The sequence below is a fragment of the Haliotis rufescens genome, unplaced genomic scaffold (genome assembly GCF_023055435.1).
Source record: "Haliotis rufescens isolate VD_foot unplaced genomic scaffold, xgHalRufe1.0.p SCAF_32, whole genome shotgun sequence".
NCBI classification, from domain to species: Eukaryota; Metazoa; Mollusca; class Gastropoda; order Lepetellida; family Haliotidae; genus Haliotis; species Haliotis rufescens.
Genome location: NW_025964024.1, coordinates 3,866,286 through 3,887,957, shown reverse-complemented (window position 1 = coordinate 3,887,957; position 21,672 = coordinate 3,866,286). Strand labels below are relative to the sequence as shown.

At 40.3% G+C, this 21,672-nt stretch overlaps 1 protein-coding gene across 11 annotated transcripts in view; it reads left to right on the top strand.

Annotated features, from left to right (window-relative positions):
- Positions 1–21,672, top strand: part of LOC124116645 (synaptotagmin-like protein 2) — a 126,848-nt gene that overhangs the window by 54,448 nt on the left and 50,728 nt on the right. The window lies entirely within an intron of this gene.

Genomic DNA, 21,672 nt, shown 5'->3' with positions numbered 1-21,672 from the left:
CGGTATATAGAGTTACAACAGGCTCTAGCAGGGGCAGGCTTGGAGGGGGAGCGTAAAAACCCATGGCCACATGGGAAATAGTAATGGCAAACTGGTTGTGAATTGAATGAAGATGTGTGTATTTATTCAGATCAGCTAAAAAATGTTTAGTGGATAGCAACCATTATGATTGTTTACTTTTCATCAGATATGGGACAATTGCATCTTTAACCTTGAATTTCTGATGGCTTTTTATTAATGACAAACACTAAAAACAATATTTGACCATATTAACAGGAATAGTTATGTAGGCAGAACTGGCTCCATGTACCGGTGGAGATATGTAAGGAGAACAGGCTCAACACATAGGAGATATGTAGAAAGAACTGGCTCCATGTACAGGAGATATGTAGAAAGAACTGGCTCCATGTACAGGAGATATGTAGACAGAACTGGCTCCATGTACAGGAGATATGTAGACAGAACTGGCTCCATGTACAGGAGATATGTAGACAGAACTGGCTCCATGTATAGGAGGAGATGTGTAGAAAGAATAGGCTCCATGTACAGGAGGAGATATGTAGACAGAACTGGCTCCATGTATAGGAGGAGATATGTAGACAGAACTGGCTCCATGTACAGGAGATATGTAGACAGAACTGGCTCCATGTACAGGAAATATGTAGACAGAACTGGCTTCATGTACAGGAGATGTGTAGAAAGAATAGGCTCCATGTATAGGAGGAGATGTGTAGACAGAATAAGTTCCATGTATAGGAGGAGATATGTAGACAGAACTGGCTCCATGTACAGGAGATATGTAGACAGAACTGGCTCCATGTACAGGAGGAGATACGTAGACAGAGCTGGCTCCATGTACAGGAGATGTGTAGACAGAACAGGCTCCATGTACAGAAGATATGTAGACAGAACTGGCTCCATGTACAGAAGATATGTAGACAGAACTGGCTCCATGTACAGGAAATATGTAGGCAGAACTGGCTCCATGTACAGGAAATATGTAGGCATAGGAGGAGATATGTAGACAGAACTGGCTTCATGTACAGGAGATATGTAGACAGAACAGGCTCCATGTACAGGAGATATGTAGGCAGAACTGGCTCCATGTACAGGAAATATGTAGGCATAGGAGGAGATATGTAGACAGAACTGGCTCCATGTATAGGAGGAGATATGTAGACAGAACTGGCTCCATGTACAGAAGATATGTAGACAGAACAGGCTCCATGTACAGGAGATATGTAGACAGAACAGGCTCCCTGTACAGGAGGAGATGTGTAGACAGAACTGGCTCCATGTACAGGAGATATGTAGACAGAACAGGCTCCCTGTACAGGAGATATGTAGACAGAACTGGCTCCATGTATAGGAGGAGATATGTAGACAGAACAGGCTCCATGTACAGGAGGAGATATGTAGACAGAACAGGCTCCATGTACAGGAGGAGATATAAGGACAGAACTGGCTGCATGTACAGGAGGAGATATGTAGAAAGAACTGGCTCCATGTACAGGAGATATGTAGACAGAACAGGCTCCCTGTACAGGAGGAGATATGTAGACAGAACAGGCTCCATGTATAGGAGGAGATATGTAGACAGAACAGGCTCCCTGTACAGGAGGAGATATGTAGACAGAACTGGCTCCATGTATAGGAGGAGATATGTAGACAGAACAGGCTCCATGTACAGGAGGAGATATGTAGACAGAACTGGCTGCATGTACAGGAGGAGATATGTAGAAAGAACTGGCTCCATGTACAGGAGGAGATATGTAGACAGAACTGGCTCCATGTATAGGAGGAGATATGTAGACAGAACTGGCTCCATGTATAGGAGGAGATATGTAGACAGAACAGGCTCCATGTATAGGAGGAGATATGTAGACAGAACTGGCTGCATGTACAGGAGGAGATATGTAGACAGAACTGGCTCCATGTACAGGAGATATGTAGACAGAACAGGCTCCATGTATAGGAGGAGATATGTAGACAGAACAGGCTCCATGTATAGGAGGAGATATGTAGACGGAACTGGCTCCATGTATAGGAGGAGATATGTAGACAGAACTGGCTCCATGTATAGGAGGAGATATGTAGACAGAACTGGCTCCATGTATAGGAGGAGATATGTAGACAGAACTGGCTCCATGTACAGGAGGAGATATGTAGACAGAACTGGCTCCATGTACAGGAGATATGTAGAAAGAACTGGCTCCATGTACAGGAGATATGTAGACAGAACAGGCTCCATGTACAGGGGGAGATATGTAGACAGAACAGGCTCCATGTATAGGAAGAGATATGTAGACAGAACTGGCTCCATGTACAGGAGGAGATATGTAGACAGAACTGGCTCCATGTACTGGAGATATGTAGAAAGAACTGGCTCCATGTACAGGAGGAGATATGTAGACAGAACTGGCTCCAAATACAGGAGATATGTAGGCAGAACCGGTTCCACATACAGGAGATATGTAGACAGAACTAGCTCCATGTACAGAAGATATGTAGACAGAACAGGCTCCAAATACAGGAGATATGTAGGCAGAACCGGCTCCATGTACTGGAGATGTGTAGACAGAACAGGCTCCAAATACAGGAGATATGTAGGCAGAACCGGTTCCACATACAGGAGATATGTAGACAGAACTAGCTCCATGTACAGGAGATATGTAGACAGAACAGGCTCCAAATACAGGAGATATGTAGGCAGAACCGGCTCCATGTACTGGAGATATGTAGGCAGAACTGGCTCCATGTACAGGAGATATGTAGGCTCCAAATACCTTTTACTTGTCGGTGTCACTAATCTTCTGCATGACTGACTCTCCACCTATATAAGCTGACACACCATGATACGGCTGGAATACTGTTAGTTGGCAAAATTATTGCGTCTGGCAATGAAGACCTGGATCTATCCTCGACTATTATATTTAAGGATGAATTAGTTCATGCAGGCAGCGACACAGCTAACTTTTCCATCACAGGTTTGATTGTCTTGATGCGTTGTGATTGAGAAACTCATGCAGTTGACTGGAAGTTTAATAGTGTTGTATACAGTCTGGGAGAGTTGAATCAGTATTTCCGTCTCTTGGTAAATTCCACTAGATTACCACAGGCGCAGTACGTTACTGTGCCTTTGGTCCTGTCTGGCAACAAATCTTAATGTTCGAATCTGTGGGATGATAGGTCACCGTGCACAATATTACCAGATTCATAAAATGAAATATGACATCAAGATGACAACAGTCCATTAGAATAAAAAGGATTGTTCATCCTATTGTGAAACCAACAGGAAAGACCAATGTTCTTGCTTTTGTCGGAAGCATCATCTATAATGAATATCATTTCTACACAGATTTGTTGCTACACTTTGAAACATAGGAAAAATGGAATGTGGCAGAAAAAAAGCAAGCAAATATACCAGTACATTTTGCAACTCATTGAGGTGATGTCTTGTTAAGCACTTAGGTCGGACATGTTTTATTGGGTATTTTGTATAATGTAGGCCAGAATGAGTGCTGGCAGGCAATGATGTTTCTCAATACACTGTATTGTCTAGTGACAATGATCAGTAGGCCAGGTTGTATCAAGGGGGCAGTCTATTGAAAGTAATACTGAAGACGTAATGCATGTTTCAGTGACTATAAAGCACCATATTGATTTCAAGTCATGGTTTGAGTGATGACGTATTTGTAGTCTCTCTGTGTGTGTACACTGCACTCTTGTTTTATCATCAAGTTGCAGGGATTGTCATTGAGCAATATGGTGTGCGCCGGCCAAGACTTACTCCGCACCAACACCAGGGCCCACTTGCACAAAGCGATCTTAGCGCTAAGACTATTGTAAGCCTATGCTAAAGTATGGGAGTTACAATCAACTTAGCGCTAAGATCGCTTTGTGCAAGTGGGCCCTGGACTTCAGGGCCTTTGCAAATGGAATTGTTAATTCCAAGCCCAATGACCCTGGGCCCTATTCCCCAAATAATAATGATAATAATAGGTCATATATATATTGCGCAAATTTCCACACCACTCAGGGGCATGCTCAAAGTGCTATTATTACCCCGGTCACTGGATCAGTGTGCACTCAACAATCATGATCAAAATGATCGTAGCATTACGACTGTCACAACTCCCATACTTTAAAATAAACCTACAATAGTCTTATATTTAACTAACTTGTTGTTACGCTGCATCGCTCGACATTAAAGGGATAAAATAAGGACTGGTCAGCTCGGAGTCAGTGTACTGTGTGGGGATTTTGTGGAAAATTTGTCAAAGGATTTTGTTTGGGTTAGGTATATTTGTTCCTGTTATGGGTTTGTGTCAGTTTTCCGTGTTTTCACACAATTTATATTGTGTGTGTGCATAGAGAGAGAGAGAGAGAGAGAGAGAGAGAGAGAGAGAGAGAGAGAGAGAAAGAAACTGTGTGAGGAAACAAAGAGACATAGTAAGTGAGAATGAGTGTGTGAGTGAGTGAGTGAGTGAGTGAGCAACCAATAGCAAATGAAACGGTTACCAGTTGTATGAGTATTGATGCATAACTCACGATATCATATGTGTGCGACTCGGTGCGAGGTTCCCGAATGTCAGTCTGTGTTCTAACATTACATCAAGAACATCGTACAGTAGGGGAGCAAAGGCTTTGGGGATATTTTGAGGTTGTTTAAGTGTTTTTTCACACACTTAGACGAGTGACACAGGTGTTTGTGGGAAAATCAATATCAGGTTAAAATAATGCTTTGTGTGTTTAGTTTTGCTGATCGTTACCAATACATGTAGGCAGAGAGAGAGAGAGATATTCGAGACAGTGAGAGTGAGTGATTGAATACAGCAGTGAGTGAGTGAGTGAATGAGCGAGCAACCAGTAACCATGAAATGGTTACCAGTTGTATGAGTATTGATCCCAATCACACAGATGGTATGACATGTTAAATCATCCAGTCATAACTTAATAGATTTTTTTTAAATTATCCACATTCAGCCATCAATCATCCATATGATCCTCATTTAACTAATCAAATATATATTTTCTTTTTTCTGTTGTATACACATGCATCTACTGAGAAGTACATTATGCAACAACCTGTTTCACAACACTGAGTCAAGTGTGACATCATTTGTTTACGCTTGAAGGAGTTAACATGGAAGGCGACGCATGTCTTACTGGTGTTCTGAATCATTGATACAGCCTCCTGCTGCAGGAGACTGGATCAGACATGATGCAAGACAGAATTTTACACACATTGGCAATGCGCCAGACATCGTATGAAGCACTCTGGCAGGAGACAATACGCTAGTGACGTCACTGTAGCCTTGAAATCACATCAGTCGTTCTTTTAGCACTATCACTTACACAAGAGGAATTGAAATGGTGTTATGTACTGAAAAAGTAATGAATAGCTTTGGAATGAAAACAAACTGTAGCTATTGACGTGTAATCTCGCCAGAAGATGTTTCTGGAGCCCTGTTATTACGTTTTTGTATGCCAGATAACATTATTAGTGGCACACTGATGTCTCACTTAGTTTGTATATGTGATAGTTGACAGTTGTCAGATAACAGTATCATTGAGACAGTTGTCAGAAAACAGTATCATGGAGACAGTTGTCAGAAAACAGTATCATTGAGTGTCTTTGTTAAAGTTGTCAGATAACAGTATCATTGAAACAGTTGTCAGGAAACAGTATCATTGAGACAGTTGTCAGAAAACAGTATCATTGTTAAAGTTGTCAGAAAACAGTATAATTGAGACGGTTGTCGGGCAAAGTTTTCCTTGAACTGGCTGGCTAGAAACAGTATTACTGAGACTGACAGTTGTCAGACAACAGCATCACTGAATCTGAATCAATACAATCATTGTCGTTGTCATCGTTATCATAACAACCATCACCACCATCATCATCATCGTCGTCATTGTCATCATCGTTGTCACCACCATCATCATCATCGTCACCTTCATCATCATCATCATCATCATCATCATCATCTGTGTGCTGGTTCCATGTTTATGTCAGATATTATTTGGTTATCTGAAGTTCATGATTTGTTTTGAAGGTGAAATAGATTTTTCTAATCAAAAGCACACCAATGGCCTCCTCATCAATAGTCTGTCCATCACAGGACCAAGCCAACTGAAGATCCTAATAATCTGCTGCATTGATCGGGGAAGCTTCCTCGCTAATGGTGTACATTCACGAAAACGTATATCAAACAGAACACAGTCGTAATGACAGTTAGATTGTCCGTGAAACTATATGACTGATTATTTTTGTGTTAGATCAAAAAATGAATTGGTTGGAAGGATAGTAAAATGTTAGTTGATGAGGTTAGTTTATTGATTCCCTCATCATCAAGGGGTATTTTTTGAGGCAGGCTTCATCACGGCAAGGACGACCCATACCACAAATATCTTGGAAATAACATGTATGATTAGAGGGCCCTCAGCTTCCCGAGGCAAGAGAGTTAACTGACTATAAAAGTCCAGTTTCCATCCTTGCCGAACTAGGCTGGTATTATGGAGTTACATTTTGGCTGGACTAATGAGTCTATGTATAGTCCAATCAAAATTGTGCACCGAAATCGAAATCCGGTTAGGAAACTGTCGTGCTGATTTCGGTCAATTGCCAGATTTGCAAAGCATGTGCACGGCCAACTCGTTGTCAACAGATATTTTCCTATTATTTTCATGTTTTTAATCAAGGTGCTCACGCGATTTGATGCATTTCGCGTTGTAAGACCCGTCGATTATAGATCAGATCGTCCTGACTTGGCTCCGCCATTTTGTGTGAAGCAGACACAAGCGATACAAGAAGTGGAATCTGATTGGTCCATAGGAGAGGCTTAGAAGGGACATAACTGGTAATAGCCACTGGTGGCGCTACGATCAAGCCCAGTAATTCCAGCCTAGTTCGGCAAGGGTGGAAACTGGACTTTTAAAGTCAGTTAACTCCTGTGCCTCGGGAAGATGGAGGGCCCTTTGCAAGGGCTAATTCAATGGTAACGATGATTCATCTAGCTTTAGTTAGATTATGAATATTTTTTGTTTTAGGGACTGGTCATTTATTAGAGTGGGTGGCTGATGGGGTGAGATGAGGACAATATTATATTTTGCTGACTACCCCCCCCCATAATCTCCCCACAACCCCAATAATAAATTTCCAGTCCCTTAATAACTGTTTAGACACGTGTCATTGACATTGTAATTGTGAATGAACTTTACTTATCATTTTGACCATTTTGACTTGTGTGGAAAGGAAAGCCTTTCAGCTGATAGAAGTATTGATATCTTTGAAATCTCTCAAATGAATTCTTATTTCAATACCTGACAGATTAATTTGACCTAAGTTAATACCATGTCTCCTTTTTCTGTTTCCTACTTTGATTCAGTTTTTATGGGGTTTTTCTTTAAGAAAGAGTAGTTTTGATCTGAATGGAATTTCAAGACCAAATTGGCAAGTTGCAGGAAGCGGAACATATTGATAGATGAGCAGAAACATTGTTATTACAGCTGAATGCGCACACAACCAGCTGGGGTTTGTTTGAACTGATTTCATTTCCCTAATGTGTTGACGTCTTGTGATAAATGGTTGATGGATTGTTAGAACACCACCTCGTAGTGATTTTCTCATTGTGCTCAATGATTAATCGGCAATAACAAAGTCATGATTTGTCATAAGTGTCATGTAAAATATCTAACCACAGGAGCTTTTTATTAACAATTTCAATTTTTTAATGGTTAAATATACACACAATTTATCACTAATCAAGACTGATATTAACCGTGATCAATTATGAATTTTTACGTCCTGTTGGCTTGGGGTTGGTTCAATTGATAACACACTTGTATATAGATTTCCCCCTTTGTGGGTCTCCTTGATGTACATCACAAAGTCGACCCATCACTCAAGCCTTGACAGGACTATTTATGGTCAGTCATTTTGCAAAATTGATTGCTATAGTTGACATGACATCAGCATAGGCGTACATACTGACGTAGACGTACAGACGTGGCGAGATGATGGGATGGCGGCCACCTGTTGCCGCAGTTGACATCATCACCGTGTGTCTTCAGTTGACGTCAAATCAAGCATTGGTGATTCAGGACAACTTATTCTGCCTCGGTTGATATTATAGTCTTGTTTAACGATATTTCAGTTTTATGAAGCGGTATTGATCTATGACACTGTTGTGTTTTGTCCTGTCATGGAGGAGGCATGTGATGTCTTTATGATCTCTGTAATGTCCTTAATGCTATGTACGTACCTGATAAATAATGACAGCTATCTTTCTGGATATTACCTTGATTACGTATTTATTCAACAATAACATAGAACATTTACTTTAATTTATTTATTAATTTATTTTTATTTGAAAGGATTTTGATAGAAGGGAATAGTTTTTATAACAAAGAAATTATTTATCGTAAGAGTTCGGTAAAATTAATTTGACTGAAGGTTTATGACATTTGTATTCATTTCAATGAGGATATAAAATATGTTTTGATAATTTTTATAAATTGACTTTCAGCAGTTGGAAAGTTGATAATGCACCAAGAAGAATATCCCACGTTATAATAAGTTTATGAAATAAGGCCACATCCTTTTCAAGTAGTTTACTGTATTCGAGGTAATAAGCACCTGGGGCGCTCTCAAAATTGGGAATAGGGGGCTCTTATTAGAATATAATTTTGGTGAGAAAAAAACAGAGTTGAAACATCGTAAATTTCGTGGTTTATGCTGACAGACTGAAACGATACAAAAGAAAAGTATGTGCATATTATACATGACAGATATATTTCCCAGAATCTAATTGCCAAAAGTAAGGGTGCATATAATACAAGAATGCGTATTATACATGAATAGATAAGTCTTGTGTACATTGATCAATCGGAAGGGGTGCTTATTGGGAGTGTTCACTAGCCAATATATTAGCAAGTATCGCTGTGGGCGCTTATTACGTCGAATACGGTAGTTTGTTTATTGGATGTTGGTAACACCATTCATGACAGAATGTAAAATGAGTTTATTTGTGAAAAAGTAAATTGCAAGTGATTCAAGGGCTAACCAAGCAGTTTGTTTTGGCGTTTATTTTTCCATGAACCTGCAAGGATTAGTGGATGCCCAATAGTGGACTACTCGGCATTCCCAGTGTCTGGTCCATCAAACTAGCTTCCAGTTCAAATAAAACCGATGAATATAAATGTCAACTAAATTTCTCTTGCATCACATCACTCCATTGTTTATATGTTTTTCAGCATTGCTATCTTTCATATTGCAATCCATTTGAACAAATGTTTTCATGAATGAAGAGGGTAGCCTAGTGGTTAATGTATTTGCTCATCATGGCGAGGACCCGGGACTGATTCCCCACATAATTACAATGTGTGAAGCCCATTTCTGGAGTCCCCGAACTGGGATATTGCTAGAATATTGCTAGAAGCGGTGTAAAACCATACTCACCCATGAATGAGAAGGAAGAGTACTTGAACAAGCTGGAATCAGATCGGTGCTAAGTTGGAAACATTTTGTTGACCCTAAAATAATGAATATAATTAACCATATCTCCAAGCTCCAGATATGTTGATTTAAAAAGCTGAATTAAATATTGTATATCTATGATTTTATAGATGAAGTCATAGATCGTCTTAGAGCAGAAGAGAGGGGCGGTCGGGTAGCCTTGTGGTTAAAGCGTTCGCATGTCACGCCGAAGACCCGGGTTTAATTCCTGACATGGGTACAATGTGTGTCCCCTGCCGTGATATTGCTGGAATATTGCTAAAAGCGGCGTAAAACCATACTCTCACTAGAGCAGAAGAGTGTTCACCAAAACGACAGACTAGCATTTCAGACTGATTGAAATTCTGTCTGGTTGTTATTCCACATCATACCAAGGATCAATGGGAGAATGTGCTCGTCTTTCTTGAAACGTTGCCAATTTATTTGAATAAACATTTGAAAAAGAACCTAAAAACCTCAACAAGTTAATCAGTATAATTTCATTAGTCTGGAATAGGAGCAGTTGTTTTGTGAAATAAAGAATACACTACCACAAACCCAACCTGAGATGAGTTAAAGGCTCCCTCTGCAAACAGCTACTTTACGTGTCAGCTGAAACAACCGTTTTCCTTCTCTCGACCGTAATGGTTTTCGGATGCAAGTCTCTATTGGACCAGAGAGTGCAATTGAATTGTTCGCTTGTTTGTGTGATCAGTTGTAGGGGATTGTAATGATGTTGGAGAGCGGGCAGGCTGAACCAATGACAGTTTTGTTGTTTGAGATTTCTTCATTATTTCTGCCATAGTACCAAGGTCATGGCCATTACTGCCAGAATGGTGGAAGATTTCTGGTTTTGGTCCACCCAGTGACTCGGCTCAATAGCTTAAATGTTATTGACCTAATACGAGTGACAGGACTCAGTCATGAAGAAGGGCATTCGGGTCAGATTAGGTGTACAGCAAATCAGACGGATTGTATAAAGATATTAGTTTTGTATGGAGCACATTGCCATGGATGTTTCTGGATAAGGTTTAGGCCATTGATGGATATATTTCTGAGGTACAGAGGAAAGTTTAATTGTAAATCAGTATTGACAGAGTCCATTTCCCTTATTGTGAGGTAGAGCGTCTGCCCAAAGAGGGGAAGGTCCCAGGCTCGATCCTTGGCCGCGTCATACCAAAAGACGTTTAAAGATGGTACTTGTTGTTACCCTGTCTGGCGCTCGGCATTAAGGGGCTAAAACGAGGACTGGTCGGCTCGGAGTCAGTGTACTGTGTCTGAGTGGGGTATTCATGTTCATGTATCTCAGTGAGCTAGCACTATAAATCGGCATCAGTCCGGACTAGTACAAGCAGCCCCCCCACACACACACGTGCATGCACGTCCCTATTTAAGTGCAATAATCTTGGACGCGACGTTAAACCCAATTTCACCTCACCTTATTGTGAATATGAATCTGATGTAAAATAGGAGAGATCATTCTTTACTTTACTCTCAAAATGACAGTAATTACCATTATTTTAAAAACAGAATTATTCTTATTAGGCCTATATATACCATTCTGTACTTTGGTACAATTGACAAAGGGGGTACTTATTATAGTCATTAACACCGAGTCACTTAGTTCAAACAGACGAGACCATGACGTTACGATAATAGTTACATGGCAATTATACACCCCTTCTGCTCTGGAGTTTTGTAAACAAATCTGTTATGTAGACAAGAAATGTCATGGACATTTAAGGTCTTTGTAGAGGCGATTATAAAGATTACTTATGGACCGGTCTAGATGTTGGCCAGTGAGTGCTTATTGGAGCGTAGTGTGACGGATATGGTTTGTGGAATTTAAGTAAATGCATTAGGATGGTCTCCTGAATTGTCTCTTGACCCAGATACCTTTTACAGAGAATTATGTGAGGCATTTTCAACAAGTGAATTGACAACCTATGATGTAGTCAGTAGGGGTGACTATTGAGGCATTTTTGACTATTGCAATACTATTGCGATAGTTAAAACAACTATTGCGATACTATTGTGATAGTGGCCCTACTATTGCGATAGTATTGCAATAGTTTTCACTTGCAATTATAGCAGGCTTTAGCAGCATATATTTCAGCATTTTGACTGACACCATCAAAATAATTATAACTTTCTGATACTATTTGTAAGGAAAACAAGAAATGAAAAGAAAACAAGTTCAAATTGACCCTATCAAAAACATTTTAATACAAAATTTCACTTCATGTAACTGGTAAAGTCTTAGGTTACTGCAGTATTTTAGCACCAATGTGAATGAATGTGATTGAATGACTAGTATTTGACTATACAAACTGTCAAACTCTTTAATTGTCACATTGGCATTCACTGAATGACTAAATGCGATTCAACATATCAATTAGGAAACAAAGTTGACAAAAGTTGCATAAAAGTAGACAGACTCATCATAGGCGTCAAGGTACTGGCACTACCACTGACTGAAGACCGGGATCCCCCTTTTTCACGTGCACGAATATCTGGGTGCCGTCTTGTCAAGTGGTCGGTCAGATTAGTAGTATTTCCTGAATACTTTAGAATTATCCGACAGATTCTACAACTTACTTTTTGCTTGTCTGTCTCGTTTTGCCAAAATGGTCCCATACCCATGATTTGCCTGCCTTATTGGCGACAATTTCAAACTGACATGTGGCGTCTGCCATCTTGTCAATGTTGCCTAGCAACGAGTAGCTAAGGGACGTAACTCTAAATCAAGCAGACAAAGTAGTGCAATCCAAACGAAAGCACGACAGAGATTAGATGATCATAGGAGTTGTTTCTATGTTTTTTAAGAAAGTAAATGTACCAAACAAATTAACTATCGAAACCTCGATAGTAAGACAAACTATCACCAGTAGTATCGATTGTTTCAAGTTGCAATCGATAGTGTACTATCATGAGACAAGCAATCGCAATCAATCGATAGTTCGATGTATCTTTACACCACTAGTAGTCAGTGTCAGGTGTTTGGTGATGTCTTGTACTGTGTTTAGTGTCTAGGGCTGGATTTAAATCTGTACTGTGTTTCGTTATGTATTTAATGATGTTGCAGTGTTCTATTAAGTGCTGTGTTTATGTCTGTTTTGTATTTAGTGGTGTTTAGTGCTGTAGTTAGTGTACTGTCACAAGTGGATAACACTAATCTAGTGAAACCACCTTGTACTGAATGTCAACAGGAGCCATGATGTGCTTACATAGGATACCATGTGCTAAAGTACCCAAGATTGATGCTCACGATGTCAATCACTGGATTGTCTGGTCCAGACTCGATTATTTACAATTTATGAATGTTGCCCAGTGTGGCATTAAACACAAACAAACAAATAAACAAAACATTGACATATTAATTCTGGTTTACATGACAGTGTGAACCCAGACCTATCCCCTCCAAGGCTGTAGTGCTGTACAAATGTACATGTACATGCTTATCCTGCTGTATTCTTGTCAATTCCTAAACGGCCTCTCAGAGAAGAAGAAAATCAGATATTTTTTCTTGTTTGGTTTACAGAAGAACTATAGACCAGGGTTGAAAGGGAATTCAAACAAAGTTGTAAGACTTATTTTTAATATCTTTAAGTGGTCTAAAACAATCTGCTTTGAAGGAGGAAATAACGATTTTAAAGATGAAGGAAACATACTGTGTAGAGTTCTTTGAATTCTCCGAACATTTAGTTTTATTCCCTGCTTGGGAATTACTGCTCCATGAAACACATGATCAGAAAGGCTGCACTGTAAACAGTGTAAATGTTTGGCTTATGTCAGTCTTTGTGTGCAGTGAAAAAGTGGTTTTGCAGTAGAACTTGCTTTTGATCCTGATAACACATATTTATGCTAAACAAGAAGAATATTTTGTACTGTAACAATTACGTCATCCGAGTATAAATATTAGTAGATATTTATCATATTGTTTAAATGGAAAGTAAGTTACCCTCTAGAGATACCAGTGAAATTTTACGATATGACAAAATTTATATATTCTTTAATATGTACTACTCAACTTTTTCTAGGGATATGAAGATATTACAGACAGTTACAAAAGTTTAGGGAATGTTAAATAAGTTGCTGATTTGTTTCACTACTCCGGCAAATGAGGTCCAGGGCAATGTTAAATGTATGACAACTTCTCCCAGTGATCAGTCACTTTCAGTCCCGGCCTGAATATTGGTGGTGGCACAGGTCCCAGATCGGGTGAAGTTAAGCACATGTTGTGGGGAATCTCTAGATGGATGACCGTGTTAGGATGCTTGATTCCTGAGAGTTTCTAAGGCTTTGGTCCTGCCCCACACTGATACCCACGGCGGTGCATCTCCTCAGGCAAGTGACTTTGTTCATAACTTGCCTCCGTTCACCCAGCAGTGAATGGGTACCCAGTAGGATGAGATGGTCATGTGACTGTTAACCTTCCAGCACCTCACTCCCGGTTGGCCCCGATTATGTTTCTAGGTTTGTCATCACCATACCTGTGCTCGTGGGTTTCACCGAAGTGGTAAACGTCTGAGACCTGCATCACTTCGGGCTTTCCTCCCACATTAAGCTGACACCCCGTGATATAACTGGAATACTGTTAAAAGCGGCATTAAACCCAACTCACTCACTCACTCTAGCACCTCACAGCTACCTTCGGTTGTATACTCCCCAGGGAGCTGAGAAAGAAATTGAGTGCACACTGTTCCATTGAAAGTTTGTTTGTTTGTTTGTTTCATGTTGTTTAACGCTGCACTCAGCATTATTCCAGCTTTTTGATAGATAATCGAGCTTGGACCAGACAATCCAGTGATTGACATCATGAGCATCGATCCACGAAATTGGGATACAATGCTATGCATCAACCATGTCAGCGAGCCTGACCACCCGATCCCGTTGGTCACCTCTTACAACAAGCATAGTCGCCTTTTACAGGAAATATATGTTGCTGAAGACCTCTTCTAACCCGGATCTTCACAGGTTTGAAAGAAAGTAATAATATTGTAGCACCATGGACATAAAGTCGGAATATGGAATTTGCTGCATTATAAATGTCACTTATTGTTATAATATCCCTATCATTAGTTGAGTAGTGTATAATAACTACTCAAGCCAGCTTTATTCACATCTATTGAGATTGTTTTCATGTTAAGAGTGACCTTTGGTAGACACTGCCACAACACACAGGACACATGCTGAAAAGGATAGACGAGGAAAGTATCCCGCTGATACGGAACGCCACCAGAATGGCCTGCTACTACAGTGTCAACTGCATCGGAAGTCATTTCTTAGTGACAAGGGAACCCAGGAAATGCGTTCCCAGCTGGGTTTGATTTGTGTGGAACGGTTAAACACAGGAACACATTAACTCCCAAGTATCTTAGTTTGAATCCATTGAAGGCTTTGAAGAGAAAAGAACAAATTGTTCACCGCAGAGAAATGGATTTCCAAAGATCACATATCTTCCCCTTTTGTGAAAGGATGTGTGAGCCTGGGTCTCTCAATGAGATGTTTCTCCATATTTATTACCTGATGGGTACTTTGAGATCAATATTTGATTACTTGAGAGACAGAGCGATGTGTTTCTGTTACTCTGTGCAGGGTGAAGTTGACCATCCTGGAAAGTTGGCGGATAAATCTTTGTTTGTGTATCAATATGTGACACACAGAATATAGGTTTCTGTCAACACTGCCTACAGATTCATCACGCTGGCTTTGTTTCAGAGCTTGCTGTAAAAAAGCTGTTGGAAATTGACTCTGATTGGCTTTCATGTTAGACAGAATCATGTGTCTTCTCTGCTGATGCTGAGGTGTTTTATTTCAATAGATGTCAACATATTGATTACTTCCCCTGCAGGGCATTTTCTGTTGAAATGGTTAAGTTTTGTTTAAATTAAGGACAGACCGATAGTCCCTTGGTAGCTGCTTTTGTTCTTTGTGCTGACCAGTCGAGTTTGATTCCTCTCATTGAGATGCTTGGCATTCGTCTGTCTTGTCGTAATATGGCAACTCTTCAGACCTGATGGTGGTAGGATTGACATGAACAGCTGCATCATGCTGCGCAGAGGCGGATCCACGATTTTGGTTGCCGAGGGTGCAGTGAACATGTAAGGCGTCTGAAAAAAGATGGAGGACGCACCGGTAGCACCCCCCTGGATCTGCCAGTGCTGCATATGATCTATTGTTTGATGTTTACAGTTAAACAGTGATGTCCAGATGCAAAGAACAGACTGGTGAAACGTATGATGAATGATATACCCTACCCTCCTTGAGAGGAATTTTCATAACAGTGTTTCGCTCTAGTTTTTAGAGAGAATACAGAGACAAAGAGAACTATTTATTCATTTCGTGGTGCCTATTCTACTGTTACATGAGCTTCTTGCATCCAGCCATGTCCTGCCTGCATCTTCATCTATTGACTAATTGTGCTGTATTGATTAAAACACCCTAACTACTGTCTGGAACGTGTGTGAATGATGACTCGGCCAAGTCAGGCCATCATGACATGCAGCATGACATTGACTGCTGGAGGTCATGGGTTACTGGTGTCTGGGGGATACGAAATATATCAAATAGGAGTATGTAATGCATAACTCTGTTATCGACATATAACATGAATCTGTTAGCGACATGTTTAGCATGAATATGTTATATCTGTTGCCAACATGTACAACATGAACTGAATCTACTTCCAACATGTACAACATGGACCAAATCTGTTGCCAACATGTACAACATGGACTGAATCTGTTGCCAACATGTATAACATTGACTGAATCTGTTGCCAACATTAAACACAGATTGACTCTGTTGCCAACATGTACAACACAGACTGAATCTGTTGCCAACATGCACAACATGGACTGAATCTGTTGCCAACATGTTTAACTTAGACTGAATCTGTTGCCAACATGTACAACATGGACTGAATCTGTTGCCAACATGTACAACACAGACTGAATCTGTTGCCAACATGTACAACACAGACTGAATCTGTTACCAACATGTACAACATGGACTGAATCTGTTGCCAACATGTTTAACTTAGACTGAATCTGTTGCCAACATGTTTAACTTAGACTGAATCTGTTGCCAACATGTACAACATGGACTGAATCTGTTGCCAACATTGTACAACACAGACTGAATCTGTTGCCAACATGTACAACATAGACCAAATCTGTTACCAACATGTACAACACAGACTGAATCTGTTGCCAACATGTACAACACAGACTGAATCTGTTACCAACATGTACAACATGGACTGAATCTGTTGCCAACATGTTTAACTTAGACTGAATCTGTTGCCAACATGTTTAACTTAGACTGAATCTGTTGCCAACATGTACAACACAGACTGAATCTGTTGCCAACATGTACAACACAGACTGAATCTGTTGCCAACATGTACAACATAGACCAAATCTGTTACCAACATGTACAACACAGACTGAATCTGTTGCCAACATGTACAACATGGACTGAATATGTTGCCTTCGTGTACAACATGAACTGAATCTGTTGCCAACATGTACAACACAGACTGAATCTGTTGCCAACATGTAAAACACAGACTGAAATTGTTGCCAACATGTTTAACCTGGACTGAATCTGTTGCCAACATGTACAACTCAGACTGAATCTGTTGCCAACATGTAAAACACAGACTGAATCTGTTGCCAACATGTTTAACTAAGACTGAATCTGTTGTCAACATGTACAACACAGACTGAATTTGTTGCCAACATGTACAACTCAGACTGAATCTGTTGCCAACATGTACAACTCAGACTGAATCTGTTGCCAACATGTAAAACACAGACTGAATCTGTTGCCAACATGTAAAACACAGACTGAATCTGTTGCCAACATGTAAAACACAGACTGAATCTGTTGTCAACATGTAAAACACAGACTGAATCTGTTGCCAACATGTAAAACACAGACTGAATCTGTTGCCAACATGTTTAACCTGGACTGAATCTGTTGCCAACATGTACAACTCAGACTGAATCTGTTGCCAACATGTCTAACACAGACTGAATCTGTTGCCAACATGTAAAACACAGACTGAATCTGTTGCCAACATGTAAAACACAGACTGAATCTGTTGCCAACATGTAAAACACAGACTGAATCTGTTGCCAACATGTAAAACTCAGACTGAATCTGTTGCCAACATGTAAAACACAGACTGAATCTGTTGCCAACATGTCTAACACAGACTGAATCTGTTGCCAACATGTAAAACACAGACTGAATCTGTTGCCAACATGTAAAACACAGACTGAATCTGTTGCCAACATGTTTAACTTAGACTGAATCTGTTGTCAACATGTACAACACATACTGAATTTGTTGCCTACATTTTGTATACAGATATTATCCTTAGTGGTAAATAACCAACTTTACCAGGTATATGCTCTCTCTATGTTACTCTGATGTTGAGATTTCAGTTTCTTTGCATGTTAATTCAGTTTCTCATATGTCTAGTGTATGTGTGCGCCAAAACAGCTTAATTTGTTGGCAAGACAGAAATAGTTTTTGTAAGAAAGTTTCTTTATTCAATATATTCAATTTATTCAATATATATATGCAATATTCAGCAACACTGTAAAATGCAGGAAGCAATTAACGATGAAATTAAAGTGGCTTCTTCAGCACTACACCTGAAAAGAGGAAGACTGTGTATTGCCCGAGCCCGGGGTGTTGAGATCAATATTTCATCAGATCATACAAATAATATCAATATCAGATCTTGTTTTCTCACACTGTGTATTTTTCATACCTCAGGTGCAACGCTGGTCTTATTGATTTGTTTTGTAAAGCATTAATTGAAATACTTTACGCCTGAACATGTTCACTGCTACTCCGAGGCTGAACATTGTTATCCTTCACTGGCCATGCTAGTCTGTTTTCTCAGCTTCACACATTCTTTTCTACATACTGTCGACACCTCATGGGGAGACCTGGGTAGAAGAGGTCCACAGTACTCCTGTGAGGTTTAATGTTGCGTTCAAGATTATGACACTTGTATTGCAAAGGCATGCATGAGTGTATGGCTGCTTGTACTAGTCTTAGTTTTATTATGCTAGCCCATTGAGATACCATGTCGCAGTTTAATATGGATACCCGACTTAGGCATGGTGAACTGACTCCTAGCTGACCAGTCCTTTTATCCCTTTATTGCTGAGAGTCATGTAGGGTTACAACAAGTGCCAGCTTTGAGGCCTTTTGGTGTGATGTGGAAGGGGATTGAAACACTGGCCTTTGCTCTCCGGGCAATCGCTCTATCCACTAGACCACTGTCTTCCAAGTCTCCTGGGGGGCGGTCGGGTAGCCTAGTGATTAAAGCACTTGCTCGTCATGCCAAAGACCAGGGTTCAATTCCCGACATGGGTAGAATGTGTAAAGCCCATTTCTGGTGTCCCCTGCCATGATATTGCTGTAATATTGCTAAAAGCGGCATAAAACCATACTCACTCACTCACTCACTCACTCACTCACTCACTCACTCTGAGTCTCCTGAGTCTCCTGAGTCTCCTAAGCAGGAGTCGTGAAGCCTGAGGACTGTGCTGGGTCATATTTACCTCACTACTGCTGTCTTTTGTGTGTTTAGTGACTCACAAACGACTCTTAAGACGGACGTTATGTCATCGTAATCCAGGTGTGAACACACAATGCCATTTAGAAAGTGGTCAGATGTAACAAATGTTATATTTGGGATAATATGCATGGAAGCCTCAGGGGCTGAGTGGGTTGGATCACTGACTTTGTGTGCAGGCGATTAGGTGCCTCACTCTGGCAGTGTGGGTTCGAATCCCAGATGGGACTCGGCCCAAAAAAAGTACTAAAATCTGTACTTTACTAAGAAAGTGTTATCCCAAATATAACATTTGTTACATAATCCAGGAGAATTAGATGAATAGTTAATGGAACATTGACAAAGACAGCTTATGGGTTTGGACGAGTGAGCTGTAACATCCGTTGATTATGTACAGATGATCCTGTATTGATGATAGCCTGGGGCAGACGGATCGATCAGTGTGCACAGCAATGGAATTCATCACGTGTATGGCATGATATTTAGTTGTGGCGATCACCTCGGATGTCTTTTTCTAGGGTGATTAATTTTTTTGCTCAATTGCATTGAATATGACTGACATTATTGGAGATATTCAGAGATATAATGTTGCTTGATGAGTCTCATGCTTGATGAGTCTCATGTGTCATTTTTTTCCCACAATTAAGAATCTTGCATTTCCGTGGTATAATCCGTATCATGTCATGAAAAGTGCAGTCCAATGTAGACCCTCAAATCATGTGACTGACACTTCAACTTTGAATATTGACTCGTCACATGATCAGTATTGCCATGTCAGGTGATGAATATTGACTCTTTTCTGCTGGAAACAAGATGGCGTCTGGTAGTAACGTTTGACGGTTCACATGTTACTGTAATGAAACAGATTACAGTTTGAGGGCTTCATAACATTTAAGGTGAATTCCAGTAGAACAAAACCAAAAATTACTCTTGACAGGGACTCGAGGACCCAACAGCTTCTGTGGTCGAACCGAAACTCGACCTGACTAAAGCCGACTGTATATAACTGACTAATGATGTAGTTGATTCTTTTCAATGTACTAAGATAATGACACTCCCCACCTTGTTATTGGCTAAAAATAGATTGTTGAAGATCACACATAATTTTGCATTATTGACTTATTATGGTTCTAGGTTTGTCAGAATTTGCTGTGCAGAGTAACATCCCTTATGGGTGCCAGGAACCGGAACATGGACAGCAATCTCAGATTTGCCCTGGTTATGTTTCTAGGTGTGTCAGAACCGTACACATGCTGGTGGGTACAGTTCCTAGTGATAAGGTTACATGTGGGTGGGTGTTACATGCCCTGTGGGTGATGCCCTCACCCTGCACAGTCACTTCTCTCATATCCATCTGTATTTTAACCTAAAGCCTGATTTAATAAACTACATTTTAAGTTAATATTTAAAAAACTTTTTCCAAAAACCCTGGTTATAATAAACATCTAAAACCTGCATCCCTTCAGGCCTTCCCTTCCAGATCAAGCTGACATGCTGTAATATAACCATTAAATCAAACTCACTCACTCACTCACTCACTCACTCACTCACTCTCCACAGGCATGCCTCTGCAACCATAAGCCTCGACATGAATCTGAAGTTCAGAGATATGGTGTGCTGTGTTGACAAACCTTCTTTTTGGTTTCGTAGCAATAAGTTCAGTGAATCAATAATGAAGTTATTGGTTGTGAAGACTGCAGTATGTGCTGTCAACTTGCCGTGTCCGCAGTATACTGCCATACATAGGCTTGGTGGTGCTGATGGTCATTGTCTCTGCATGCTACTACAGGCTATGACAAGTGCTGCGGTTGTTGTGCACATGGGATACTTGTTGTCATGGTGATATTTAGCCTAAAGAACAGGATGATGTTTTTATAGTGGAAAACATGAAAGCATCGAACTGTCATCTGTTGATGGATGGCCGTTTGATGACTGCAACAAGAGATGCAGATTTATGCAGCATGTCTTGATTTCAAGTCGTCGCTCTTCATGAATTTATCAGTTCCATGGAGAAACTTCAAGCAAGAGATGCTTCGGACTCAGTATTAGGGCCTCCCTCCCACTACATGCAGGCCTATTGAGTGTGACTGACTCTTCACTGAAACCAGTTGTTAGGAGAACATGATGTCGATAATAGTGAATGTGACTTACTCTTCACTGAAACCAGTTATCAGGAGAACATAATGTCCATTATAGTGAGTGTGACTGACTCTTCATTGAAACCAGTTGTTAGGAGAACATGATGTCCATTATAGTGAGTGTGACTGACTCTTCATTGAAACCAGTTGTTGGGAGAACATGATGTCGATAATAGTGAATGTGACTTACTCTTCACTGAAACCAGTTATCAGGAGAACATAATGTCCATTATAGTGAGTGTGACTGACTCTTCATTGAAACCAGTTGTTAGGAGAACATAATGTCCATTATAGTGAGTGTGACTGACTCTTTATTGAAACCAGTTGTTGGGAGAACATGATGTCTGTTTTAGTGAGTGTGACAGAATCTTTATTGAAACCGGTTGTTAGGAGAACATGATGTCCATTTTAGTAAGCGTGACTGACTCTCC